We start from the raw sequence: 17,554 nt of genomic DNA, 5'->3' as shown, positions 1-17,554 counted from the left end.
ATAAACTATCCCCACAATGAAAGAAGACAGGACAGTTTACTAGGTGACTTGATTGAGATCATTTTCTATGATACTTTTTCCTAGTTGAGTTATAATATTGGGATCTACTATTATTATACTTTATTTATAAAGTGTCAAAATATTGTGCAGCTCTAGCTCTGTCCATGGGTACAATTGACATAAGTAAAACAATGATGCAATACTTTAAGAGACACGGCAAGATTTGACAAACAAAAGTATAGGAGGAATTGAGGGCCCTATTCTTGTGGGAATTTACAATCTAGAAGGTTATCTACTTGATATATTTCCAAACTTCTGGATGAAATATGTTAACCTTTTAATGCCGTTATGGTGTTCTATTCCATCCTAGCTGCGCGGGGCTTTAGCGCCATTAGGACGGAATAGAACTTCCTAGCCGTTTGGCTGTCCCGAAGCCAACGGCGCTTCCTGGATGCGATCATGGTCAGGAGGGCGTGCCTAGCATCATAGGGACGCCCCCCTGAAATCTCGCAATCGCGTGCACAATCGCAGGATTTCAATTTGTCTACATCGAAACTCTGTTCCGATGTAGACAAATTGACTCTGTCATGAAAGGGTTAAGTAAGCTTGATATGTCATGAATTTACACATATTGTGATGCACACTTGTCTATATTCGTTTTATTTTTAAATCGCCATATAAGTTACAGTAAACTCTAAAGATATCCCAGCTTTACATGAAGCTACAGTCTGCATCAAACTTTTACTATGCTTAATAATACAAAACAGAAAACATATATATTTATAAAGCTACCTACAGGAAATAGATATTTTTGCAAACTGATGACAAAATCAATAACTTAAAGGGATATTAAAGTCCAAATTAAACTTTCATGATTCAGATAGGGAATGTTATTTTAAACAACTTTCCAATTTTTATAATCAAATTTGCTTTGTTCTTTTGGTATTCTTAGTTGAAAGCTAAATCTAGGTAGGCGTATATGCTAATATCTAAAACCTTAAAGGCCACCTCTTATTGGAATGCATTTGACAGTTTTTCACAGCTATGGGGGGGTTAGTTCATGTGTGCCTTATAGATAACATTGTGCTCATGCCCATGGAGTTATATAAAAGTCAACACTAATTGCCTGCAATGCTAGACTGTCAAAAGATCTGAGATAAGGGGAAGTCTGCAAAGGCTTAAATGCAAGGTAATTACAGAAATAAAAAGTATATTAATATAACCATGTAGACTGTGCTAAACTGGGGGATGGGTAAAAGGAATTATCTATCCTTTTAAATAAATAAAAAATGTTGGTGTTTACTGTCATGATTTTTAACTTCATTATTATAACTGGTTAATCTACATGTTAGTCTTAGTGTTTGTACAGTGCAGTGAACAACTGTTCGTCAGTTTTCCTAATTTGTTCATATAAGTGTTGCTATTCTTTAGTTTATTGAAAATGTTATAATGTTATTCCCTCTATTTTACTGTATGGTTTATCATTTTTGAAATGTAAAGGTTTGTATATTTTCTCTCACAGCCCTTTTCTACTACATTATTATATAGTTATCTGAATATAAGTATAATGCAAACCCTGTTTTGATTTTTAAAATGTTATTCACCTACAGTACAAAGGATTGCCAGTCACCACAGGAATTTCAGCAACATAGTCATTCATTACACAGTTTTATGGATATATTTATTAAACTGATTATAAAGGATATACAATTGGCTTGACACCTGCTAATCTGCCCACTTCCTGTCCTAATGAGCAAACTAGATATGTGCAATTCGCTTCGGATCGATTCGGAAATTCGAAAAATTCGGCAAATTCGGAGATTCGGATCGAACCGAATTTCCGAACTAAAATACTGCCGAATTTACCGAATAACTCTGAATTAGTTTGGATTTATTCTGTAAATTCGGATGGCCATGGATTACACTAGTATTGTACAGTATATTAGGTTATATCACTCTGCTATGGGTTACACCTAATATGCAGTACATAATACTAGTCTAATCCCACCTAACACCGAAATTCCGAATTTCCGCACTGAACCGAATCCAGCCGAATTTCTTCGAATCCGAATGAATCCGAAACGAATCCGAAACGAATCAATTCAAAATTTTCCGAATTCGAATCGATCCAAACCGAACCAAATTTTTTCGCCATGCACATATCTAGAGCAAACAAAAAGCCCAATTGTTAAAGCATGCATACCATTTTTTTTTTTTTTGGGGGGGGGGGGGGGTTAGTATCCCTTTAATAAAAGTTGAAAGCATTTAATAACAGTTTTTTAAACATGTCACTTTTTATTTTATTTTATATTTTATAAACCTGTGATAACAGCATCTAATAGAATGCGACAGTCCATTTTTTTTATACCCCTAATGTACTCAGGTCACTCTTGGACCTCCAGAAAGACATGAATTGTTATAAGAGGGGGTATTATGGGGCCAGATGAACATGAAGAAGATGTAATAAGCTTCAGCTGGTCAGTTAGAATGTGGGTTTTATAACTGAAGATTTGTGGATCAATTTTAAACCTCTCTGTCAGCAAGAGCACTGCTATGCGACAAACTGTATTGGTGATCAAAGTACCTATCATATTGTTACAGTGGGAGGGGTACATTGTGCCGTATGTGGTTACTATGAATAGACAGGTTTTCCTATAACATTGTGGTTAGTATTGCCTTAAGTTCCCTGAGCTAATTCAGGTGAGCCTTGCGCAGAGGTAAGGGATACGGGTCAGTGGAAGGTAGCACAAGAAAGATTACTGGTTAGAGTAATTGTGATATCCTGATATAGATAGCATTTGACATCTTCTTAGAGTGTTTTGAGAGATCAGGGTTTTATGGATATCGTCTGTTATAATATGTGATGACGATCATTACCTAGTGTGTGGTGGTTAAACTTATTATCCGCGCAGCAAGAATCAAAACGGAGGGGGTGAATGCCTATCGATACAATCTAAGTCCCCAGTGTCATATAAACAGCTAAGAAGGGTTGGGATGGGACCACAGTTATTAGGACAGTGGTGCCTTTGATTAATGAATCTAGCTGTTAAATATATAATAATTGGCGGATTATTGTGGATTCTGCCGGAGCTCTCAGAAAGTGCGCCCTATCCAGAATGCTGCACGGACACGCCCCCGCATACCATTTTTTTACTCCCAAAGTATATATTGGGCTTGAGTTATCAAGCCATTCTCCCCCTATGACTGCAGTTTCACACAAGCTAACCTGCAATCAGTATTTATCAAGCATCGGTTATCAGAATTGAGCTTTTTTGTTTGCTCATATTTTCAGTTAAACTCAGCTAAATTCCAAGGGGCTAGTTAAAATTCCATGTGTAAACTTTATAAAGTGATAGCAACATCAAAAATCTCCATAAAAAGAACCTTTTTACTGATTTTGTCATTTATTTTGTAAAAGTTGTAAATAAAAATAGTCGGAGGTGGTTTAGGTTTAATGTTTTAATAGTAAATATAATTAAAGTAGGTGCATATTAAAAAGGTGTTTCTTAAAAAAAATTGATAATGTTTACAAGTCAAGTATAAAAATGCAAGCATTGCGGAGCATTAACACTGCTGGTGCACAATTGGTTAATATTTATCGAGTAAGCCTTAGGGGTAGATTTAATAAGGCCTGAATGGTCCTTGTTTCAGCGCGAGCCTTCAGGCTCGCCGGAATCAGCAGTAATGAAGCAGCAGTCTAAAGACCAATGCTCCATAATTTGTCCGCTGCCTCTGAGGCTGCGGTCTTCAATCCGCCCGATCCTATACGATTGGGCTGATTGACACCCCTTGCTAGCAGTTCTGCTGTCGGCATTCAGAGATATCTGTCGGACATGATACGCTACAGTGTATCATGTCGGACAGACATTGGTAAATCTACCCCTTATTATACTGTGCTACAGTAATTCATGTTGGATAGTGCAGATTCTTAGTTACTTTAGGATGTAAATTTCTTTTAGATTTCTATTAGGGCCTACTCTAAATATATTCCTATCAGATAATGCAAATGTGCAAAGCATTTCTAGTGCAAAACTTCAACTCAAGTAGTGGAGTTTTTTTCATTTATTTCACTTTTTATATTAGCTTAATTGTACATATTAGACAAGAATGGACTGGGACCAAAAATAGGCCAGTGAATTTAAAGGTGGAGCCGGGGACGGACTGAGACCAATCAGGGCCCTGGGCAAAAATTAGGGAAGGACCCCTCACTGTCTTACACTGACCCAAATGTATTAAAATGTAAGCAAATGAACATGGTATTTTCCCTGCTCTGACCCCACCAGGCCCCCCTCCAACATCAAGGGTCATTTATAGGGCCCCCAACCTCATGGCCCTCACAATGAAAGACCCCTGATAGGACCCCCACCCACACACACTGTAGGGCCCCCTGAGCAACAAACCCCAAATCCAGGTACAAGACTCCCATTCTGGGGCCAGGGCCCCCACTAAACCTCCACACTTAACTGCTTAGTTACTGATAGGGCATCAGTCAACCCCAGCTTAAGCAGCACACCGTGAGCCAAGGAGAAGCCATTTGTGGGCCCCCTCTATTTGCCCGGCTGATCATTCCTCCAATCATTATGATTGTTTGTGAATGAATGTCAATATGTCAGTAATATCAGTAAGGAACCCTAAGTTTGTGAAAAAGATAACTATTTGTTTATATGTTCATAGTTGGTGGCAAAGGGGTTAAAGGAAGATTAAAGTAAACTTTCATGATTTAAATAGTTTGTCACTTTTTTTATGGAAAACTATATTAACCATTTAAATAAGATTTTTCTTCATTGCTGACCAATACAGTTTGTCAAATTGGTTTGTTTTTAAATAAGATTTGTCTTCATTGCTGACCAATACAGTTTGTCAAATTGGTTTGTTTTTAAATAAGATTTTTCTTCATTGCTGACCAATACAGTTTGTCAAATTGGTTTGTTTTTAAATAAGATTTTTCTTCATTGCTGACCAATACAGTTTGTCAAATTGGTTTGTTTTTAAATAAGATTTGTCTTCATTGCTGACCAATACAGTTTGTCAAATTGGTTTGTTTTTAAATAAGATTTTTCTTCATTGCTGACCAATACAGTTTGTCAAATTGGTTTGTTTTTAAATAAGATTTTTCTTCATTGCTGACCAATACAGTTTGTCAAATTGGTTTGTTAGGAAGTTGTTCAATTATTTACCAGTTGTATTAATGTCACTATTTAAAAAAAATTCCCATAAGCCTTTTAACCTGTTATAATAAAAACATAACAAAACAGCTCTAGTTTTGTTATTATAGTTAGTTAGTGGAATATTTAAGAGATATCAAACAAAACATTTTTTTTTGTTACAATTACGAAATGTTATTGGTTTTGAATTAAAATGCAAGCTTTCTGTTACCATGACAATTTGCAAAATGCGTTACATTCCTAAAAGCCAATAACACGGCAAAAAGGCACATTTCATAATCTGATGTGATGACCAGGAAAGAGGAGAGAAGATTTATGGCAGGTTTGCATTCCAGATTTATCCACAAACTGACGTTCCTGGCTGCTTCATTAAATCTGGGGAGAAGACAAACCAAGAGCAACAGACTGTTAACAAAGTGAGTCCAAAGTAGCTGCAGTAGCAAAGAATATTTCAATTAAGCAAAGGGAATGTTGTACGGTAAACTCAAGCTTAAATGTTTGCTTTGTCAGAATATATAATGGAAGTTTGATGTATCTAAACACTAATGTATTTAATTTGAAAACTGGAATTGGAATTTGCTTCTAATAAATGTTTATTCATTGTTCACATATTATTTAAGGAACAGTTAATCAGAATTTTCTATATTATGTATTGATTCAACTCTGACAATATATATATATAAACATGGTGTGTATTTGACAGTCCAGCCTTGGGGGCCTATTTATCAAAGCGTCAACTATGTTACATTTGCCGGGATCAATACGCTTGCCAGAGATCTCCAAATATCGCTGCCGCAGACTTGAATACGATCTCCTTATTTATCAAAAAAGCCGTCAAAAATATGCGCGTCAAGTACGGTGCGAAGAGCATCAGACAGTTGTTAACTAACAGTCATCAATGTTGCGGTTATTCAGGTTTTTCCCAACTTTATTTATACCATTTCATTACTATCTATGAACAAGCACATTTCTCTAAAGCTAATCTTTTATTTTTCATCTGTTAATGTCCAAGAAATAGCTACATTTATACCTCAACAAACAAAGTTATTTTTATATTTATTTATTAAACAAAAAAATCTGTTATATGATACTTTCACATAAATTAATGTGTATTTGTATTTCTAGAAGTCATGATATGCTTTTATCTAATTTTTTTTTAATAAATGATTATTAATTCTAGAATTTGTACATACATATATCTTTGCACATACTTGGGTGTGTGTATATATATATATATATATATATATATATATATGTGTGTGTGTTATGTCAGAAATCTTTTGCAAATATATTTACATATTCCTATGTTTGTTCTAAACAATGTTGTCTTTCTTATCTCTGTGTTTATTTATACCACTATATGTATATAGTGTAAATGTATTATTATTCTGAGCAGGAATAATTGTGAATATAGCATGTAATCAGGGTATCATATATATTTATTTGCAATCAATGGATATTTTAAGAGCTGGGCCCGTTTTCTCTCTGTACCTGTGTAACCCCTCCTGATTGTAATCTAGTTTTAAAAACCAACTCTTTACAGGTGTTGTAAAATGGACTGGCATATAAGATGACATTTCTTACTGAAAAAGAAATTCAAGAGAAGGAAGAAATACACTAAAAACAGTAAAGAGGTGATTTTAATTTCTGCTGTATCTGAATCATGACAGTTTATAGTTAGGTGGGCTATCCCTTTGAGCTATCAGTTTAAGATTAGATTGAATCAAACATCAATTCGAATTTTAAAATCCTTGTCTAAAATATGACACTGTGAGTTGGATGGTGGAGGTGGATTTTAGAAGGCAGGAAAAAGGTGGTTCTGGATGTCAGGTATGGGGGAGAGCACAACGTATGTTGGGCTTACATTTGCGTGATTATGCACACTTAAGATGTCATTTAAAATTATCTCACATAATGTCAGGGGGCTCCACTCCCACATCAAAAGGAAAAAAGCTATAGCAGATTACAAAAATAAACAGGCCCACATAATCATGTTACAAGAGACCCATTTTACTTCAACACAACACCCGAAATACTGGGACGCGGCTTTTCCGATCCAGTATCATTCCTTTGGTCATAAGAAAAAGAGAGGGGTCTCTATTATCCTACATTCATCGTTAAATTTCCAAGAAGAAGAAGTAATTAGAGACCCAGATGGTAGGTTCATAATACTAAGGGGGAAGATACATGGGAACTCGATAGTGCTAGGAAACATATACGCCCCGAATGAAAATCAGGGACACTTTATGGCCAAAATTAGTAAATTGTTGACTTCCTGGAAAAAATACAAAATTATTTTGGGTGGATACTTTAATCTGACACTTAATGATAATATGGATAGATCTCCCCAGACAGGGACACCCCCTAAAAAAATATTAAGCGATTTTATATTAGACCATAATCTACAAGATATTTGGAGACTCCATAACGCAGGAGTTAAGAACTACACATATTACTCGGCGGCACATAACTCCTTTTCTAGAATCGACTACATATTTGCGAGTCAGATTTTATGCCCCCTAACTACATACGCCAATATAGCACAAACCAGCTGGTCGGACCATTCCATTGTGGAAGTCGCGATCAAAGGCTTTTTTGATCCATCTAGGGACAGATCCTGGTCCCTTGACACATCCTTATTACGGAATGATGTGATATGCCAGAAACTTACCCAGGAAATTAGTCACTTTTGGGCAAATAACAAAAATTCAACACCCAATCCCCTATTTGAGTGGGGAGCGTTTAAGGCCTTTTTGAGAGGTTTCCTTATTAAAGAAAAAGCTAACCTAAATAGCCAGAAAAAAAGATTATAGAGGACAAGAAACGAGAGATTGAAAACCTAAATAGGCAATTAATTAGGACCAGATGCCCCAACTTAATCAAACTAATAACTTAAAAAAAAAAGAACTAGATAAACTACTTGATGAGGAAGCATTAGCCCATTTAAGGATTATTGATGCACAATATTTTGTCTATGCCAATAAGCCGGATCGCATGCTAGCCAGAAAGATTAGAAATCTTACCAGGTCCTCCTCTATCCCCCAGCTGCAGACTAGGTCGGGCTCGGTCATAAACAACCCTAAGCATATTGCTAACTCATTTGCAGACTTTTACCAGTCTCTATATGGAATACCGAGAGATCAAGCCGAGTCTAGGAAACATAGAATACAGGAGTTTTTAACAGCTTGCCGTATCCCTAAACTAGAAAAAACTGCCTCAGATCAATTAAACTCCCCAATTACAGCCCGGGAAATTATTATAGCAATTAAACAACTCAGAAGCAATAAGGCTCCTGGACCCGATGGGTACTCAGGGAGCTTCTATAAAAAATTCACAGGGGAGCTTGTCCCTCACTTATTAGAGTCATTTAACTATATCCTAGAGGGTGGTGTGATCCCAGAGGAATTATTAATGGCACGAATATGTGTGGTCCCAAAGCCTGGTAGGGACAAATTTCATTGCAAAAATTATAGACCAATCTCGCTCATAAATTTAGATCTTAAGCTCCTTACTAAAATAATGGCCACTAGGTTAAATCTACATTTACCCAAACTGATTTCGAATGACCAGGTGGGGTTTATTACAGGGAGAGAGGCCCCAGACAATGTACGCAGGGTCATCGACTTGATTGACTTTGCAACAAAAGAAAGAGTGCCTTCTCTGTTCCTATCTTTGGACGCAGAGAAGGCATTCGACAGAATCCATTGGGATTACATGAATGAAACTCTATCACAGTTTGGAATCTCAGGTTCCTTTAGTAAAGCGATTCAGGCCATCTATAGTAAGCCATCAGCTTATCTTAGAGTAGCAGGCTATCAATCCAAAAGAATCTATATCAATAATGGTACCAGGCAGGGGTGCCCATTGTCGCCCCTGCTATTTGCCATGTGCATTGAGCCCTTAGCCGCTAGCATTAGAAACCACAGAGATATCTCCGGTATAACAGTAGGTAAAAAAGATCACAAACTTTCCCTATTCGCTGATGACATCATCCTAACAATTAGCAAACCACTACTATCTCTACCAATTTTATATGAGCTTCTATCAACCTTTGGCACCCTTTCGGGTTACAAGGTTAATAATGACAAGTGTGAAGCCATTGAGGTTCATCTCCCCAGTCATACCAAAAAACTGTTGGAAATTAATTTTGATTTTAAGTGGGCTACTAGGGCGATCAAATATCTCGGAGTTTTCCTCCCTTCCAACCTAAAAGAGTTATATAAACTAAATTATCCTCCGCTATACAAACACCTCCATAAAGAAATGAAGTCCTGGAGTACATATAAAATTTCGTTCTATGGTAAAATGGTAGTCAGTAAGATGGTGATACTTCCAAAATTGCTGTACCTATTTAGATCACTACCTGTAGATATCCCCACAAAAGATCTTAAAATCGTCCAAAAAAACGTTTTTGATTTCATTTGGGCTAATAAGAAAGCGAGAATAAATAGGCGTACCCTTTTGCAACCTAAAACTGAAGGGGGACTGGGAGTACCTGATTTCCAAGTGTATTACAATGCTGCTAGGTTAGCTCAAACAGCACTCCTACATAATTCTAATAGTGAACTAGCCTGGGTTCAGCTAGAGGGAGATATATTAAACCTTAACCCAGTCTATCAGATGTTCTGGACACCTAAAAAAGATAGACCAGACTCCTGGACAAATTGTACATCACTAGGACACACCCTGAGACTATGGGATAGGCTACAAAAAAAATATAATTTGATTCCGGAGGGTTCCCCTCTTACACCGCTGTCCATATTTTCGGACCACCATAATACCCACACTAATACAATATGGGCCAACAAAAGTTTGTATAGAATTGCTGATGCACTACAAAATTCTGAGATTATCTCGTTCCAGCAATATCACGACCTCCAACCTTCCACACCGCATTCCTGGTTCCACTATTTCCAACTCAAAAATAGGATAGATAAGATCCGCAGACTAAGAACCTCGAACACTCCCACACTTTATGAGAAATTTTGTCAATCCGATTCCCGAATCAGGGGTACAATCTCTAGTCTTTATAGGTTGTTGTCTGTTGGCAGACACCCTGAGAAGTTATACTTTATTAAAAAATGGGAAGACGAGGTTAACCTTGTTAGAGACTCAACAGAATGGGCAACCATGATCCAGAAAGGCCTAGCGTGTTCTGTTAGCGCAAACCTAAAGGAAAATTATATTAAAGTTGTATATAGATGGTATAACTACCCCAGTAGATTTAAATACTATCAGCTGGAATCTAACATGGCTAGGTCATCTCAATGCTACCGAGGTTGTCAGATAGAGGGTACATACAATCATATGTGGTGGGATTGTCCCGAAAGTAAAAAAGTTTGGGACGCCACCTCTGAACTCCTAAGCAATATCTTTAATAGACGGATTAAGCTAAGTATGGAACAGGCCCTACTACACTTCCCTATTGAGGGATTACACAGACAATCATTAAAACTAGTAGGTATAATATGTACTGCAACTAGGACAGTGATGGCTAAATATTGGAAAACATCAGTCCCCCACTACGATGTTATCCTAAACAAAATTAGATATTATTATCAAATGGAGAACATAGCATCGTCCCTATTAGACAAAAGACAGGAGTTCCTAAAAGTTTGGGAAGAATGGATAGTTTGGGAGGACACTGTTAGGATGCAAACAAGAAGAGCCGTTGAAACAAGGGCCTAATAGGAGGTTGGAATTAATTAATGGAAAGTTCTGCGAGCACTCAATCTTTACTTCAATCTTTACTTCATTCTTTACTTTTCCTCTTATGTCCCTCTCTTTCTTTCCTTCTTCTCTAAGCTAGGTACTCTTATTACTCCTTCTTTCTTTTCGGGTGTAATGAGTCCTATCTGCAATATAAGAGGCCGTACTTTACTCTACCATAAGGAGATAAACAGTTTAAAACTATGTTATTCTTGTATGCGAATTAGATATCCTTTACAACTACCTTACACATTGTATTACATGCGCTACTATTCTGTATTGATATGAGATGTGATGTATACATTGTTGTGATTTTGCTGGTGGAGTTGGGAGACTTCAATAAATAAAAAAAAAAAATTCACTTAAAATATGACACTGTGTGTCCTAATGTTAGCATCAATGTTTATCTTTAATACTAATTTCACATATACATACTTTCAAAGTATAATACACAATGTAACAAATGGCACTTACAAGTTCTGATGAGTGATCAATGACACAAGTATCGAGCAATTTGATTAGTTAGTGATAGTTTATAATCTGTATTTGAATCAGATTGGCTGATGTCATAAATCATGTGATTATGCATATTTATTCCAATCAAAATTGGTGGAAACATTCACTAGTGTGTGGGTTGTTTAGGAGTTTGCATCATAATTGGTGCGAAAAGTGTTGAGTCAAATTTGTAGAAATAATATTGTCCCCTTGCTTTGTAATGAGAGACAAAGTTGTAACATAATCCATAAGTAGTAATGAATTTTGTATTTTTATCTCTATATCTACTAGTGCACCAAATCTGGAGCAATAATATTGTTTAATTTAGAAAGGGTATACAAATTTAATAAAGTTTCTAATTTACTTTTATTATGTCATATGCTTCATTCTCTTGCAACATCGAACATAAGCATTCTGTGTTTTCAGACTCCTATTGAGTTCTATGGCATCCGCGACCTCAAGGGTGGCGGATTGAAAACCAGGTATGCTGAGTCGGAAAAGAATACCACTGTTTTCAACTCACATCGATCTGCGTTGGATTGAGATTGCAGGATCATATTTTACATCACAAATTTCAACATTTACCAATCTTGACGCTTTGAGAACTATGGTGGATCAATCTTGCGACAAATACAATGCGGAGTTCCGGCGTATTTTTAGTTGACGCTTTGATAAATACGCCCCTTAGAGTTTACAAAGTGATTTAATTTTTTTTTTTTGTGTGAATCTATAAAACCATAATTAGAGCTACCAACCAGCCCACTTTACACAGATTTCAGCTTGGGCTCTCTGTCTTGCTATTTCTCTATTCTCTGTTTATGTCTATTGAAACCCTGTTCAGATATGCCCATCTTTGCTTATGGACTGCCTATCTGACACCTGTTCCCACCATTAGATTGTCTTAACTCCACCCCTATTCTACTTTGACTCACCTTGGAGTGTTTAGGCTCCTCCCACAACCTCATTGTCCCTGGTTAAAATAATACATGTTAAGAGGAATGTAGTACTTAAATGAGCCAACCATATGTTTGTATTAATATTTTGTGAGTTTGTCAGGGAAATAGGATATGTCCATATGTTTGCGCGTGCGCATAAACACCCACACACACAGACACACACATCATAAGGTATTGTATGTTTGTATGAAAGATAATTCTAATAATTGCAGCCATAATATTTTAGTCATTCATCATTTTACAGTCCATACTATTTGCATTGATGTCAGCTTTGTGTGCCGGAACATTGAAAGGTATATCCCAGTCACTTCTGTTAGCAAAAATGCTTTATGTAAAAGCTATTATTTTATCTCATCAGTGATTACTCAACACTGATACAGACCACAAGCCGAACAGACATGCTGTAAAAAGGTGCATACAAATATCTAGATATGCTCCACTTGACCATTTACATTAAATACTATCACTGAAAAAGTGGTTGACTTTTACTAAAACTTTAACTAGGAGCATTATTTGATAATACAAATAACGGAATATTGCAAAATACTCCTATTTACTTATGTGCATTCCATTTTTGGCTGGGATGCCCCTTTAATATTCCCTAGAACCATTATGATCTCAAGAAAATAAAATTAACATCCTATTTAAAAAAAATCATCTAATTTGAGGTAAACATAAGTATTTTATTGACACCCATATAAAGCAGAATGTGACAGATTTGTCAACCAATAAACATAAGTACTTTTGGTAACTAGTGTACCTCGGCAGGCACAATAGTTTGTTATTGTATTCATTATTTTCATGTTGTTATTACAAACATGATGATTACTGCAATAATTTAAAAAGGTCATTTGGGTTGTTAACAGTGAATTATTTTCTTGAAGGCACTTAATAACAACAGCTAGTGATATTCAGACTTGCAAAATGTAATCTACAATATAGTGTATTTTTGAGTGGCTACTGATTAGCTTTGAAGAGCTGTAAAGAGAACAGATATAAAAACATCATTTATGTAAGAACTTACCTGATAAATTCATTTCTTTCATATTAGCAAGAGTCCATGAGCTAGTGACGTATGGGATATACATTCCTACCAGGAGGGGCAAAGTTTCCCAAACCTCAAAATGCCTATAAATACACCCCTCACCACACCCACAATTCAGTTTAACGAATAGCCAAGAAGTGGGGTGATAAAAAAGTGCGAAAGCATATAAAATAAGGAATTGGAATAAATTGTGCTTTATACAAAATCATAACCACCACAAAAAAGGGTGGGCCTCATGGACTCTTGCTAATATGAAAGAAATGAATTTATCAGGTAAGTTCTTACATAAATTATGTTTTCTTTCATGTAATTAGCAAGAGTCCATGAGCTAGTGACGTATGGGATAATGACTACCCAAGATGTGGATCTTTCCACGCAAGAGTCACTAGAGAGGGAGGGATAAAATAAAGACAGCCAATTCCTGCTGAAAATAATCCACACCCAAAATAAAAGTTTAACGAAAAACATAAGCAGAAGATTCAAACTGAAACCGCTGCCTGAAGTACTTTTCTACCAAAAACTGCTTCAGAAGAAGAAAATACATCAAAATGGTAGAATTTAGTAAAAGTATGCAAAGAGGACCAAGTTGCTGCTTTGCAAATCTGGTCAACCGAAGCTTCATTCCTAAACGCCCAGGAAGTAGAAACTGACCTAGTAGAATGAGCTGTAATTCTCTGAGACGGAGTTTTACCCGACTCAACATAAGCAAGATGAATTAAAGATTTCAACCAAGATGCCAAAGAAATGGCAGAAGCTTTCTGGCCTTTTCTAGAACCGGAAAAGATAACAAATAGACTAGAAGTCTTACGGAAAGATTTCGTAGCTTCAACATAATATTTCAAAGCCCTAACAACATCCAAAGAATGCAACGATTTCTCCTTAGAATTCTTAGGATTAGGACATAATGAAGGAACCACAATTTCTCTACTAATGTTGTTGGAATTCACAACTTTAGGTAAAAATTCAAAAGAAGTTCGCAACACCGCCTTATCCTGGTGAAAAATCAGAAAAGGAGACTCACAAGAAAGAGCAGATAATTCAGAAACTCTTCTAGCAGAAGAGATGGCCAAAAGGAACAAAACTTTCCAAGAAAGCAATTTAATGTCCAATGAATGCATAGGTTCAAACGGAGGAGCTTGAAGAGCTCCCAGAACCAGATTCAAACTCCAAGGAGGAGAGATTGACTTAATGACAGGTTTTATACGAACCAAAGCTTGTACAAAACAATGAATATCAGGAAGAATAGCAATCTTTCTGTGAAAAAGAACAGAAAGAGCAGAGATTTGTCCTTTCAAAGAACTTGCGGACAAACCCTTATCTAAACCATCCTGAAGAAACTGTAAAATTCTCGGTATTCTAAAAGAATGCCAAGAAAAATGATGAGAAAGACACCAAGAAATATAAGTCTTCCAGACTCTATAATATATCTCTCGAGATACAGACTTACGAGCCTGTAACATAGTATTAATCACGGAGTCAGAGAAACCTCTTTGACCAAGAATCAAGCGTTCAATCTCCATACCTTTAAATTTAAGGATTTCAGATCCTGATGGAAAAAAGGACCTTGTGACAGAAGGTCTGGTCTTAACGGAAGAGTCCACGGTTGGCAAGAGGCCATCCGGACAAGATCCGCATACCAAAATCTGTGAGGCCATGCCGGAGCTACCAGCAGAACAAACGAGCATTCCTTCAGAATCTTGGAAATTACTCTTGGAAGAAGAACTAGAGGCGGAAAGATATAGGCAGGATGATACTTCCAAGGAAGTGATAATGCATCCACTGCCTCCGCCTGAGGATCCCGGGATCTGGACAGATACCTGGGAAGTTTCTTGTTTAGATGGGACGCCATCAGATCTATTTCTGGAAGTTCCCACATTTGAACAATCTGAAGAAATACCTCTGGGTGAAGAGACCATTCGCCCGGATGTAACGTTTGGCGACTGAGATAATCCGCTTCCCAATTGTCTATACCTGGGATATGAACCGCAGAGATTAGACAGGAGCTGGATTCCGCCCAAACCAAAATTCGAGATACTTCTTTCATAGCCAGAGGACTGTGAGTCCCTCCTTGATGATTGATGTATGCCACAGTTGTGACATTGTCCGTCTGAAAACAAATGAACGATTCTCTCTTCAGAAGAGGCCAAAACTGAAGAGCTCTGAAAATTGCATGGAGTTCCAAAATATTGATCGGTAATCTCACCTCCTGAGATTCCCAAACTCCTTGTGCTGTCAGAGATCCCCACACAGCTCCCCAACCTGAGAGACTTGCATCTGTTGAAATTACAGTCCAGGTCGGAAGCACAAAAGAAGCCCCCTGAATTAAACGATGGTGATCTGTCCACCATGTTAGAGAGTGTCGAACAATCGGTTTTAAAGATATTATTTGAGAAATCTTCGTGTAATCCTTGCACCATTGCTTCAGCATACAGAGCTGAAGAGGTCGCATGTGAAAACGAGCAAAGGGGATCGCGTCCGATGCAGCAGTCATAAGACCTAGAATTTCCATGCATAAGGCTACCGAAGGGAATGATTGTGACTGAAGGTTTCGACAAGCTGCAATCAATTTTAGACGTCTCTTGTCTGTTAAAGACAGAGTCATGGACACTGAATCCATCTGGAAACCCAGAAAGGTTACTCTTGTCTGAGGAATCAAAGAACTTTTTGGTAAATTGATCCTCCAACCATGATCTTGAAGAAACAACACAAGTCGATTCGTATGAGATTCTGCTAAATGTAAAGACTGAGCAAGTACCAAGATATCGTCCAAATAAGGAAATACCACAATACCCTGTTCTCTGATTACAGACAGAAGGGCACCGAGAACCTTTGTAAAAATTCTTGGAGCTGTAGCTAGGCCAAACGGCAGAGCCACAAACTGGTAATGCTTGTCCAGAAAAGAGAATCTCAGGAACTGATAATGATCTGGATGAATCGGAATATGCAGATATGCATCCTGTAAATCTATTGTGGACATATAATTCCCTTGCTGAACAAAAGGCAATATAGTCCTTACAGTTACCATCTTGAACGTTGGTATCCTTACATAACGATTCAATATTTTTAGATCCAGAACTGGTCTGAAGGAATTCTCCTTCTTTGGTACAATGAAGAGATTTGAATAAAACCCCATCCCCTGTTCCGGAACTGGAACTGGCATAATTACTCCAGACAACTCTAGATCTGAAACACATTTCAGAAATGCTTGAGCTTTTACTGGATTTACTGGGACACGGGAAAGAAAAAATCTCTTTGCAGGAGGTCTCATCTTGAAACCAATTCTGTACCCTTCTGAAACAATGCTCTGAATCCAAAGATTGTGAACAGAATTGATCCAAATTTCCTTGAAAAAACGTAACCTGCCCCCTACCAGCTGAGCTGGAACGAGGGCCGCACCTTCATGTGGACTTAGAAGCAGGCTTTGCCTTTCTAGCTGGCTTGGATTTATTCCAGACTGGAGATGGTTTCCAAACCGAAACTGCTCCTGAGGATGAAGGATCAGGTTTTTGTTCTTTGTTGAAACGAAAGGAACGAAAACGATTATTAGCCCTGTTTTTACCTTTAGATTTTTTATCCTGTGGTAAAAAAGTTCCTTTCCCACCAGTAACAGTTGAAATAATGGAATCCAACTGAGAACCAAATAATTTGTTACCCTGGAAAGAAATGGAAAGCAAAGTTGATTTAGAAGCCATATCAGCATTCCAAGTTTTAAGCCATAAAGCTCTTCTAGCTAAGATAGCTAGAGACATAAACCTGACATCAACTCTGATAATATCAAAAATAGCATCACATATAAAATTATTAGCATGCTGAAGAAGAATAATAATATCATGAGAATCACGATGTGTTACTTGTTGCGCTAAAGTTTCCAACCAAAAAGTTGAAGCTGCAGCAACATCAGCCAAAGATATAGCAGGTCTAAGAAGATTACCTGAACACAGATAAGCTTTTCTTAGAAAGGAAACAATTTTCCTATCTAGAGGATCTTTAAACGAAGTACCATCTGACGTAGGAATAGTAGTACGTTTAGCAAGGGTAGAAATAGCCCCATCAACTTTAGGGATCTTGTCCCAAAATTCTAATCTGTCAGACGGCACAGGATATAAATGCTTAAAACGTTTAGAAGGAGTAAATGAATTACCCAATTTATCCCATTCCTTGGAAATTACTGCAGAAATAGCATT

The 17,554-nt window shown here is 37.1% G+C and overlaps 1 protein-coding gene across 4 annotated transcripts in view; it reads left to right on the top strand.

Moving 5' to 3' along the window:
* The window catches only part of FGF13 (fibroblast growth factor 13), a 615,132-nt gene that overhangs the window by 178,884 nt on the left and 418,694 nt on the right, over positions 1–17,554 (top strand). The window contains exon 3 of one of the 4 annotated variants that reach the window (XM_053699238.1): positions 5,501–5,581. The exons of the other annotated variants lie outside the window; for them this stretch is intronic. The gene's annotated coding sequence lies outside the window, so the exon portion shown is untranslated. The remainder of the gene's footprint in view (positions 1–5,500; positions 5,582–17,554) is intronic. 4 annotated transcript variants of the gene reach the window in all.

This window comes from Bombina bombina, chromosome 1, assembly GCF_027579735.1.
Source record: "Bombina bombina isolate aBomBom1 chromosome 1, aBomBom1.pri, whole genome shotgun sequence".
NCBI classification, from domain to species: domain Eukaryota; kingdom Metazoa; phylum Chordata; class Amphibia; order Anura; family Bombinatoridae; genus Bombina; species Bombina bombina.
This window is presented reverse-complemented; position numbering and strand designations above follow the sequence as displayed.